The 12,740-nt window shown below is 40.6% G+C and overlaps 2 long non-coding RNA genes across 2 annotated transcripts in view; both read left to right on the top strand.

Moving 5' to 3' along the window:
• LOC129643058 (uncharacterized) overlaps positions 1-3,889 on the top strand; it is a 93,291-nt gene extending 89,402 nt beyond the window's left edge. The window contains exon 3 of the long non-coding RNA XR_008710042.1: positions 3,053-3,889. This is a non-coding gene — a long non-coding RNA (uncharacterized LOC129643058). The remainder of the gene's footprint in view (positions 1-3,052) is intronic.
• Positions 1-12,740, top strand: part of LOC129643057 (uncharacterized) — a 329,392-nt gene that overhangs the window by 200,982 nt on the left and 115,670 nt on the right. The gene's annotated exons all lie outside the window — the stretch shown is intronic.

Here is a 12,740-nt window from a genome sequence, read left to right as displayed (position 1 = left end):
AAAAAAAAAACAAAAAAACCTGTTTCTTTCTTTTGGGCTCACAATCCAAACATAAGTATAATTTAACTAAAGCCAAGGAAAAAGCACCTTTTTGTGGTCTGCAGGCGTTTTCTGTTAAATGTATCAGAAGCTTTACACATTGAGAGCTCTAACATTCCCTCTTGGAGTCTTCCATTGAGACTTAATTGCTGTTGTTTAGTTGTTGTTGTGAAGTCGTGTGTGACTTTTTGTGACCCCATGGACTGTAGCCCACCAGGCTCCTTTGTCCTTGGGATTTCCCAGGTACAAACACTGGAGTGGGTTGTCATTTCCTTCTTCAGGGGATCTTCCCGACCCAGAGATTGAACCCATGTCTCTGCATTGGCAGGCCAGTTCTTTACTGCTGAGCCATCAGGGAAGCCCATGACCAGAGACCAAACCTGGGCCATAGCAGTGAAGTGTTAGTTACTCAGTCATATCTGACTCTTTGTAATCCCATGGATTATAGCCTAATCAAGCTCCTCTGTCCATGGGACTCTTCAGGCAAGAATACTGGAGTGGGTTGCCATTTCCTTCTCCAGGGGATCTTCCCCAACCAGGGATCGAACCTGGGTCTCCCACATTGCAGGCAGACTCTTTTACCAATTGAGCCACCAGGGAAGCTTTGGGCCATAGCAATGACAGAGCCAAATCCTAATCACTAGACCACTAGGACGCTCCCATTGAGACTTACTGCAGATATATTTATTCACACTATCCATTTACTCCCTAGATGGCCTGTATTTGTTTTGGCTTGAAATGGGAAATCATGAGATCTCTTAGCCTGACATCACAAAACTTATTGGGTTGGCCCAAAAGTTTGTTCGAGTTTTGCTCTAAGATGGTATGGAAATATCCAAATGAACTTTTTGGCCAATCCAGTAGAACAAAGAAAACAAGCCAAATGCAAAGATCAAAAAGATAAAGTTTTCCTCTACCATAACTATGCACCTTTGTAAGGAATGTTAATCAGGTGACAAATGAAGGAAATTATTACCCGTCGTTGTGTAGCTGGGCAGAATGACATGTCTCAGTTATGTTCTGGTGTTTTAAGTTGCGAACATTTCTTTCCCCCTGAAGCAGTAGAGGGTGCTGTGCTGACATGATTCAAGAGGTGTTGAGTTTTCTATACAAGGCTGGGACCTTGGGCTGCCCTCTCTTTTCGAGTCAATTCTTCTTCCCAAAAGAACTAGGAAGAGGAAAAATAAAATGAGTCCAAAAGCCATGCTACAGAGGACAGGCAACAAATTTTAAGGGAACATGGCAAATGATCCAATCCCTCTAAAACTCTTCTACAAGTATACTGTTTTGAAGTCTTTGGAAGAGCCCAAAGTATGGCAAGTTTAAGAAATTATATGGTGGCACTTGCCTGGTAGTCTGGTGGCCAAGATCCCATGCTGTCAATGCAGGGGGGTGCGGGTTCAATCCCTGGTCAAGGAACTAGATCTCACATGCTGCGACTAAGACGCAGCACAGCCAAATACATAAATAAAAAGAAATGATAAGGTGCCTGAGACTTTATCTGGAAACAGAAGGCAATATTTTGGAGCAGGGTTTCTACAATTAGAGGAGACTTTTGACAAATGGTGAAATAATTCCTAAAATCTCATTACTGTTTGTTCTTGCTCTTTGTATATTGATGGCAGTCAAAATGTGACCAATAAAGATTTGAAGTATATTGTAAGACTACCCCATGCTTCTTTCGGAATTAAACATTTTAGAGCTGGTCAGCTCCATTAAATACAATACTGTTAATGTTTCAATGTACTGAGACATGGCACCGAGTGGTTGAGTGACTTGTCCAAATCTAGCAGTATGTTGGGGCTTCCCAGGTGGTGCAGTGGTAAAGAATCCACCTGCCAATGCTGGAGATGCCAGAGACAAGGGTTCGATCCCTGGGTTGGAAAGATCCCCTGGAGGAGGAATGACAACCCACTCCAGTAGTCTCACCTAGGAAATCCCATGGACAGAGGAGCCTGATAGGCTGCGTCCATGGGGTGGGAGAGTCCAACACGACCGAGCCCCAGCAAGTTAGCTGTATGTCAGCGGCAAGACCAGGACAGGAACCTAGAGCTCTTACCCCTCGTTCAAAGCTCTGTTTTGCTGCCTGCTTCACACGTCAGCATTTTCTATGCTGATGGTACATAGTCATAATATCCTACTATCTATAATCAGAGATGATTTCAGTTTCCAAAGCAGTTTACATGCTTTTATCTCACACTTGGGTGCCAAAATATCTTTTGAAAATATGTTCTTCAATGATTTGCTCAGAGCAAGCCCTGCCCAGTTTTATGATGGGCTAATGGAGAAGCTCTATGAACCACATTTACACCTACTCAGTCAAGTGTCCTTTTTTCCAGCCCACTTCTTCCTACCTGCAAACTCCCTTCTTAGTGTGTGATTTTGCTATTTTGTGTGAATAGTGGAGTAAAGTTCAACTGACTCAGAGTAGGGAGCCTTGGCCAGATAAACAGGGCTGTGTAATGCCTCCCTCACTTGAGGCCCAGCTAAGTGTGATGCAAGATGATCAAAAGGGTTGCCAGTACCACTGATGCTTCACATGAAGGTGGAAAATTCAGCGGCCCAGAGAAGTCTGTTAAGTATTCTTCTTAAGCCTGTGCCCTGAGGAACACAAGCAGGTTATCTGACAATTGGGATCATTCCTCTAAGGGTGTCTGCAGAGCATCTTTGCAGCTTTCTTAACATACACTCCCTGACGCAGTAGAATGCGAAGACAGAGGCAGGGCCATCCCTTAATAAAGTCTGGGCACCTGTTTGTGGGGATGTTGATGGAAACAGAACCAGCCATGCTGAGGGTCATGCCAGGAAAGCGTAGGCTTTGAATTTCTGCTCTGCCTTTCCTAGATGACTTGAGGGAGGAGAATGGTCACCTGGGACTTCCCTGGTCCCAAGGAAGTTAAGACTCCATGCTTCTACTGCAGGGGGCACGGGTTTGATCCCTGGTTGGGGAACTGAGATCCTGCATGCTGTGTAACACCACCCAACAATACAAATAAAATATTCTGTTTATCAGGGTTTACCCGCACTGTACTATGCATCCGTCGAAAATGCCTGTCACCTGAAGTTTGCACAATGCGGCTGAATTTGGAAACCATTCCTGAGATGCAGGAGGGAGTCAGGGCCGAAGCTTCAGAGGGAACTGGAGAACTGCCTCAGAAGAGGAGAGAGATGAGAGAAGAAAACATGCAGGGATCAGCAGGAAAGGTGGCTCCTATGCACAGGAAATGCCCTAAGTGTATAGTCCCCCAGAATCCGGGAACTAAACAAGATCATCAGTGCTTATTAAATGTTGAGAAAATTGATGGGGGATATGCTCTTGTCCCCTATTTTATCCTTTCAGGAGACACTCATGATATCAAAGGTTTTTTTTGTTTGTTTGTTTGTTTTTAATTAAAAGAAGTACCACTTTACTTAATAGGTTGCAAGCATAAGGAATTTTTATTATGTCATATAATACTAATAAACAATATATATTATACTAAGAAAGAACCTACGGGAATAAGCATCAGGACATAAATAAGCTTAAGAAGGAGTTTATTTCTGGTAAGCAAAATTAAGATAAAATCACCCACCACTAAAGCCACCCAAATGGATGTAACTATATCATTTGAATACTATTTAAAATTATTTTTTGCATGCATTAAATACTGTTTTTGAAAAATGAATAAACACTATGTATTTATTTTTTATTCAATGATTATAAAGTACATTTTACTAAAATTGTACTTTAAGTCTTTATCAGTCTTCAGGAACCTAAATTTTAATATGATAGATACTTTTAAATAAGGTTTTTAAACACCATAAATACTAGTGTTCATAAACTATTTGCTAATAAATAAATTATGCTGTACTATCAAATATGAGACTTTTCCATTTCCCAATATTTCATGCATTTATTTAATAAAACAAAATTATTTAGAATTTTGTGAAAAACGGAGTTTGCAAATTCAGTTCAGTTCAGTTCAGTTGCTCAGTCGTGTCCGACTCTTTGCGGCCCCATGAATCGCAGCATGCCAGGCCTCCCTGTCCATCACCAACTCCCGGAGTTCACTCAGACTCACGTCCATTGAGTCAGTGATGCCATCCAGCCATCTCATCCTCTGTCATCCCCTTCTCCTCCTGCCCCCAATCCCTCCCAGCATCAGAGTCTTTTCCAATGAGTCAACTCTTCGTATGAGGTGGCCAAAGTACTGGAGTTTCAGCTTTAGCATCATTCCTTCCAAAGAAATCCCAGGGCTGATCTCCTTTAGAATGGACTGGTTGGATCTCCTTGCAGTCCAAGGGACTCTCAAGAGTCTTCTCCAACACCACAATTCAAAAGCATCAATTCTTTGGCGCTCAGCAAATTATATACCCTTAATAGATTAATGAAGAAAATTGAATTAATTTTGATATTATTTCTGTATTCTTTACCCTTGGACTTGTAGTGTGTAAAAGTCACTCAGTCATGTCTGACTCTTTTGTGACCCCATGACTATACAGCCCATGGAATTCTTTAGGCCAGAATACTGGAATGGGTAGCCTTTCCCTTCTCCAGGGGATCTTCCCAACCCAGGGATTGAACCCAAGTCTCCTGCATTACAGGCAGATTCTTTACCAGCTGAGCCACAAGGGAAGCCCAAGAATATTGGAGTGGGTAGCCTATCCTTTCTCTAGTGGATCTTCCCAACTCAGGAATCAAAGCGGGATCTCCTGCATTGCAGGCAGGTTCTTTACCAACTGAGCTATCAGGCTTTCTATATAATATGCACATTATTAGTATAAATATGAATGTAATATTAATATAAAGTGGTGAATGTGAAACTGTTAGTCCCTCAGTCATGTCCAACTCTTTGAGATCCCATGTACTATATAGCCTACTATGCTCCTCTACCCATGGGATTCTCCAGGCAAGAATTCTTGAGTGGGTTTCCATTCCCTTCTCCAGAGGGTATTCCCAACCCAGGGATCAAACCCAGGTCTCCTGCATTGCAGGCAGATTCTTTACCATCTGAGCCACCAGGGAAGTCCGTATAAAGTAATATATTCTCACAAATCACCCATTAATGTACATGTTGGTTACAGAATATAGTACCTTCCACTGCCCCAGGATGGAGAATGCTAAGTGTGTAAAGAATCTAATGGTAAATAGAACCAGACAGAACTGACCTAATTCCAGCTCTGCTACTTAAGAGCTATATGACTTTGAACAAGTTTTTTAAACTTCTAGATCTTGTTTTCCTCATTTATAAAATAAAAACACTAATATCCACCTCATGTTATTGCTTCAGTTCAATTCAGTTGAGTTCAGTCACTCAGTTGTGTCTGACTCTTTGCAACCCCATGAATCACAGCACACCAGGCCTCCCTGTCCATCACCAACTCTTGGAGTTCACTCAAACTCATGTCCATCATGTCGGTAATGCCATCCAGCCATCTCATCCTCTGTCATCCCCTTTTCCTCCTGCCCCCAATCCCTCCCAGCATCAGAGTCTTTTCCAATGAGTCAACTCTTCGCATGAGGTGGCCAAAGTACTGGAGTTTCAGCTTTAGCATCAGTCCTTCCAAAGAACACCCAGGACTGATCTCCTTTAGAATGGACTGGTTGGATCTCCTTGCAGTCCAAGGGACTCTCAAGAGTCTTCTCCAATACCACAGTTCAAAAACATCAGTTCTTCGGCGCTCAGCTTTCTTTTTTTTTTTTTTTTTAATTTTATTTTATTTTTAAACTTTACATAACTGTATTAGTTTTGCCAAATATCAAAATGAATCCGCCACAGGTATACATGTGTTCACATCCATACATGACTACTGGAAAAACCATAGCCTTGACTAGACGGACCTTTGTTGGCAAAGTAATGTCTCTGCTTTTCAATATGCTATCTTGGTTGGTCATAACTTTCCTTCCAAGGAGTAAGCGTCTTTTAATTTCATGGCTGCAGTCACCATCTGCAGTGATTTTGGAGCCCCCCCCCCCAAAAAAAATAAAGTCTGACACTGTTTCCCCATCTATTTCCCATGAAGTGATGGGCCCAGATGCCATGATCTTCGTTTTCTGAATGTTGAGCTTTAAGCCAATTTTTTCACTCTCCTCTCTCACTTTCATCAAGAGGCTTTTTAGTTCCTCTTCACTTTCTGCCATAAGGGTGGTGTCATCTGCATATCTGAGGTTATTGATATTTCTCCTGGCAATCTTGATTCCAGCTTGTGCTTCTTCCAGCCCAGTGTTTCTCATGATGTACTCTTCATATAAGTTAAATAAGCAGGGTGTCAATATACAGCCTTGATGTACTCCTTTTCCTATTTGGAACCAGTGTGTTGTTCCATGTCCAGTTCTAACTGTTGCTTCCTGAGCTGTATATAGGTTTCTCAAGAGGCAGGTCAGGTAGTCTGATATTCCCATGTCTTTCAGAATTTTCCACAATTTATTTTATTTTCAATTAAAAATATGTATGAATGAAACTAGTCAATGATTGTCACTTTGTAGACACTCCACTGGTCTTTGCCTTTTCCATCCTCATGCAAAAAGAATTCTAGCATCATATTATTATAATTATTAAGTATTTTTCCCTATCTGCTGAAAAATAGTTTAAGACTCATCCTCTCAATTTCTTGTGTGGAGGTCAGTTATGACCTGAATATGTTGGTGGAGAAATAGGCTGCTCACCTAGACTTCAGAAAACACGTCATCATTACACATCTCTGGCATACATGTATAGCCTTGTTTTTAAATGTCTTGGGTAATCTGGTTGGTTGATTCAGATATTGGCTATCAGTGACATCAACTTAAAGGCAGGCTGGATAAGTGATATTTTGCTACAGTGTTTAAGAAAAGCAATTTCCTTCCTAAAAGTTTTTTAGGAAACAAGCCTAATTATTTTTTGGAGGGGAGGTAGCAAGTGTAGTGGAAGAATCGTTAATATAATATTGCTTCTTGGGCAGATGATTCTTCTCAAGAATGTGCCATGTAACCATATGAGCTAAGCACTTTGGCACTCCATGATTCGCATGGAAAATACAACTCCCACATCTATTGTCAATGAAATGATTCCTTGACTGGTTGAGATCAAACCACTAGCCAGTTTCAAAATTACCTCATAAACCACCAAGACAATAGGAAGAGAAGGCTCACTGTGGCTTACCTTTTCCCCATATTTGGCAATATTTTTTGTAGCTCATTGGTAATGATATTTTGAGGAAATCAAAAGTAGTTCCATACGATGTAATGGGAGATGTGTCAATTCTTCTTTTTTTTTAATTGAAGTATACTTGCTGAACAGTTTTATATGTTAACAGGTGTACAATATAGTTATTCACAATTTTTAAGTTTTACCCCACTTACAGTTATTATAAAACATTGGCTATGTTCCCTATGTTGTACAATATATCCCTGTAGTTTATTTTATACCTAACAGTATGTCCAAGTATGATATGTCTTAATCCCCTACTTCTATATTCCCCTCTCCCGTCCCTCTTCCCACTGGTGGCCACTAGCTTGTTTACATCTGTGAGTCTTCTTCATTTTGTTATATTGACTAGTTAGCTGTATTTGTTAGATTCCACGTATAAAAGATATAGTATAGTATTTGTCTTTGTCTGTCTTATTTCACTTAGCGTAATACCATCCATGTTTCTGTAAATGCCAAAATGGAACAGTCAACTCTTTATGTGTCCCTCTAGCAAATGAGCTGATTCTCCTAGTTCTGAGCACCATCTTTCTAACCTTGTAAGGTTACAAACATTAGAATCACGTTTACCACCTGTGAAAAAAATCTGACAGCAGTGGTATTTTGTTATTTGGGTTTTCTCCCCCCCTTTCTGCCACATCCTCTGATAATGATTTTCATGGGCTGGAAGCACTGTAAAGAAAGACATATTTAATTGAATTTATTTTAAATGAAACCGAGAGCTTCACTAGTGATCTCATAACCTCAAAGCACTTTACAAGCTGTGTAATCGTTGAGGATGCTAAAGATAGTAAATGCAGTGTTTAAAACCTTCACAAATAAATCCATATTTAAATCTTATTCTACCACTAAGTAGCTTTACTTTTGATGTGCCTTTTAAAATCATGGATTTCTTGATGGAGGTATTGAGTTTGGTTCTGTCTTTGTTTTGTATGTTTGATTTTTTTTTTCCAATGTTGTAGCTTAGGCCTCACTTTCTAAGACGTTTTATTATATGTAGAAGTAAGATGCTACCATCACTGTAGCTGTGGTATGAGTAACCAAAGAATTTTATTTAATTAAATTACTGAATGAATCTCTCTTTTCTATTTCTAAAATAAGGATTAACATATTTCCTTTCTTGTAGAGGTTTTCTGAATATAACATGCACATTATTATAATAAATAATAGACTTTTAAAAATAGAACATGGTTAGCTTTGTTGGTACTAAACAAGTGTAATCTTCATTTAAGTATATGTTTTCTTAAAGACTCTTTTGATGTGAACCATTTTTAAAGGCTTTATTGAATTTGTTACAATATTGTTTTTGTTTTATGGCCCTGAGAGCATGTCAAACCCACACCCCCTGCATTGGAAGGTGAAGTCTTCACCACTAGACCCTCAGGGAAGTCCTCATTTTGATTTTTTAAATGCAGCCATTGACATGAGTAGTTCATAAATTATAATCTCTGACTCTATTAAATAGAACAATTGTATTAATAGGGAAAAAATGTTTTTAAGTATTCTCCATTTCTTTCATCCATTCATTCCATATATTGGTCTTAGGGTCTACTCCTAAAGTTACTTTCTGCAAACAGCTGGCTTCAGGTATGAGAGATGTGGTCCCTGGCTCCTCTCCAGTGGAGTCCTGGGCATCACCTGTGCTTCTGGTCCTTGTTTTCCCTAAGTTCTTGTTACTAAATGTGACCCTGGGGCAGCTTATGAAAGGAAGAATATCCGGAATGTTCTCTTTCCTTTAGTAGACCCTTTCTGGTTCTGACTGTAGAAGACTGTGCAAATAGTCAATAAGAGCCCCATTTGATATTTTCAAAGAGTGACTTTCTCTGACACAACTGAGACTTTTGCTCTGTAATAGCAGTCCTTACTTTGTTCATCTTTATACATATCAACAGTGGATGAAGTACTTTGCAGAAATATATACTGTCCTCAGACATCAAAGATGCTGCTGGCTTTAAGGCCACCTCCTTGGTGTCCAAGCAGGACCAAAATCTGGAGACAAGAAAGTTGAGAATGAGTGTCATATCAAGTCTTAACTAAGCATGGCCTTTTGGCACAACCATTTAACTTAAGAACCTTTTGTGAGAATAAGGTAATTATGAAATATGTTGGGTTTTGACAAATGCTTTTGAAAAAGCCACATAAAATAAAATAGGAGATCATCTCTAATTCTTATGTAAAGAAGATCCCTCCTCCCTTCCCTAACTCATTCTACTCCACACCCTGCTCTGCACCTTGCCTCAGCTTCAATACAACTAACAGATCAAAACTCAGCTTTCCTTTCCATAAGCCATGTTCTTGACATTCCTATTCTTAGTCATGTGTATTCTGGTCCATGCTTTGATTTTCTTTTTTTCCTCAGGTTTTCTGTTGATACCTACATGAGTGTCAAGGACTTTCCTTTGCTTCTTTTGGGAAAAAAAAATACGGAAAAATGACTGTTTAGTGGAAAGTTTTACTTTTGTTTCGGGTTCGGAGGATTTATTAACCAAAAAAACCACTCGTTACGGACAATAAACAATTTCAGTATTTAAAAGAGGATTATTTTACTTAATTCCAATATACAGTCATTAAAAGAAGAGAAACAGAAAACAGTAACAGCACATGCGTGTATGTGTGTGCGTGATAAGTCACTTTAGTTGTGTCTGACTCTTTGCAACCCCATGGACAGCATCCTGCCAGGCACCTCTGTCCATGGGATTCTCCGGGCAAGAATACTGGAGTGGGTTGCCATTTCCTCCAGAGGACCATCCTGACTCAGGGATCGAACCCTCATCCATACGTCTTCTGCACTGGGAGGCGGGTTCTTTACCACGAGCACCATGGAACAGCACATACATCACCTAACTGGGCTGACCAGCGCCCAGACTTAAACAGTGCTGGGAAGTCCCTGATTAACAGCAATCTGTTGGGAAAAGGCTGAGAAAAGGTCCCAGGTAGTCCATCCACTCCACGGCTGAGACTTCAAATTGCAGTTTTGGGGGCTCCCGCTTTTAGTCCTAGGCCGCAAACCAATATCATGATGTTATCATCAGTTTGTGTTCAAAAATACATCTCTGAGTTTACTTGGACTTTTTTACAATGCAGTTTGTTTTTATCTTGCGAGTCATAGGATTTTGTTAGACCCCAGGGGGTTGGCCAGACCTCCATGGGCTGAAGAATTCCAAGACCCACTCTCTTACCTAAACTGCCACCTGACTAGCCATGCTTGCGGGCAGGCATGGAATCCAGGTGGTGTCCAAGCAGGTCAGAAGCAAGGTCAGAGGCCTGCTCTTCTGCTTCTGAAACCTGACTGAGACTTCCTTCATTTTAACTTCCCTAACAGAGGTGAATCTAGAGTCTATAGGGTATAAAGTCATTGTCGTGAAAAGGCAGCCATAGCACGCGGCAGTGCAGAGACAGGGCTTACCCCCTCTTCACTTCTAGAAGCCACCTCTTTGGGAGGACATCCCTTTGGAACAGGAGCAGCATCCATCCCATGGAATTTGAAAACACTGAGCTCTGAGTGATAAAAGACTGAGTCATAGGTTATCAATGTGCAGAGGCCTCCTATGCCTCTGCCTCAAGGGCATACAAGCCTTTTTTTTTTTTTCACTTGTTGGAATTTGATTCATTTCCTCTCCCCACCCCCACCTTTGGCTCTCAGATCTAGAATTCTGAGTTTATCTATAGGAGGGGTTGAGATCTGGCTGGTCCCAAGGAGCCTTACATTGCTGTGTTAGAGACACGAGCAGATGGTTGGTGGACAATAGTCCATAGAGAGATGCTTCCCGTTGAGCTTGTGTGACGGGGCTTGGAGAAGCCCAGTATGGGATCCAGAGATGCAGTCCATCTCTGAATACTCTCATCATGACTTCACTGACTGCTGATTCTGAAGTCGTTTCCATGGCTGGTCTTTACCACCCATCTCCTCCCTATCCCTCTTGCAGAAACGGTGTAAAGGAACACTTATAAAAATGTAACTTGGCTAAGTGATGGGAAATGACAGGATGAGTTCACTGAAACATCAGTCTTTAAAAGCTTTTGTCAAAGCCCTCTAAAGAATTTTCCAACCTAAACTGTTCCTGGTGTTATTCAGCCAAGCCTCTGGTATCTGCAGGCACGCCATATGCAAAGCTTGTACAGATTTTATGTCAAGTTGTCTTTACACCTCTGTGATTTATGGCTGTAGAAGCACCAGCTGCCTCACCTCTGTTGATCCTTACTGCAGAAAGCAGGCTCTGCCCTGTGAGCCTGGTGAACACCAAATGGTGCAGGAAGCTAGTCACAGATTAGGGATTTGCTTTTGTCTCTTCCTTGAAACCAACCTGCTTGTTAGAGAATTTTAGGTGTTGAGTAGAGAGGTGTCTTGCTTGGGCTTGCTTTTCAGTACCGGGAATTCAGCTTTGGGAGCCTCAGTTGGGATGTAGGTGTGTATAGCAAAGGAATGGGTGGAGGCTCCTAACTAATAGGGAAGGCATCTTTGAAGCAGCTGAGATGTGGGTCTGGGATTCTGGGAAGCAAACACTTTTTCCCAGCACTGAACTTTGATGGGAGGATGCTTTGATATCTGTGGTTGCGGAATAAATATGATTCACTCTGGGGATTCTGCACTGCAGTTAAAGAGACCAGAAAAGGCAAATAAAAAAAATCTGAAAAATTATCTTGAAATACTTCTCAGTAGTTTCAGAATTCTCAAGAACATTCATTTCTTCCTGTGTGTATGCACTCAGTCACTTCAGTCGTGTCTGACTCTTGGCAACCCCATGGACTATAGCCTGCCAGGCTCCTCTGTCCATGGGATTCTCCAGGCAAGAATGCTAGAGAGGGTTGCCATGCCCTCCTCCAGGGAGCTTCCCTACCTGGGGATTGAACCTGTGTCTCCTGCATTGCAGTTGGATTCTTAACCCACCGAGCCACTTTGGGAGCCCTCATTTCTTCCTAGTCATTATTTATTAAACTTTTCAGGATATCATCTTGTTTTTTGATAGTGTTCATGTAACAGCTAGGAATACAGGGTGAAATCTGCCACTTTTGAGCTGTGGGCCCTTGAGAAAAATATACAAATCTGTCTGTGCCTCAGTCTTATCAAGTCTAAAGTCTGGAATATTATATATGTCATGCGGTTGTTTTAATGTTTCAGTTAGATTATCATACTTAATTGTCCTAAGTATTTTATGAGTATTATTTTTATTGTCATCATTAGATCACTTCCTATTATTATTTATGTTGTGATATAAGGAACCATAAACAAGTTTGATTCTACAAAGAAAGAAACTTAAGACTTAAGAAGGAGACTTGAAAAAAATATAGTATTAAAGTTTTTAATCATCTTCTAGGTGGCCCAGCAGGACTAAATTTTATTAGGCTATTTTAGCACTTGTTGAGAGTCATGTAAATAAAGTCATCACTAGCAGAACTGTTCTAGGAGAGGGATGATGATGGAGCTATTAGGACATATTGATCAGTCTTGAATCACGTATCTGTATAACTGTGAATAAATCATTTAATTTCACTGGGCCTCAATTTAAAGAAAAAATTAAAAATTTAAAGTCATAA

This window comes from Bubalus kerabau, chromosome 2 (assembly GCF_029407905.1).
Source record: "Bubalus kerabau isolate K-KA32 ecotype Philippines breed swamp buffalo chromosome 2, PCC_UOA_SB_1v2, whole genome shotgun sequence".
Lineage (NCBI taxonomy): Eukaryota > Metazoa > Chordata > Mammalia > Artiodactyla > Bovidae > Bubalus > Bubalus kerabau.
Note: the sequence above shows the minus strand (reverse complement) of the source record. Positions and strands in the feature narration are given on the sequence as shown.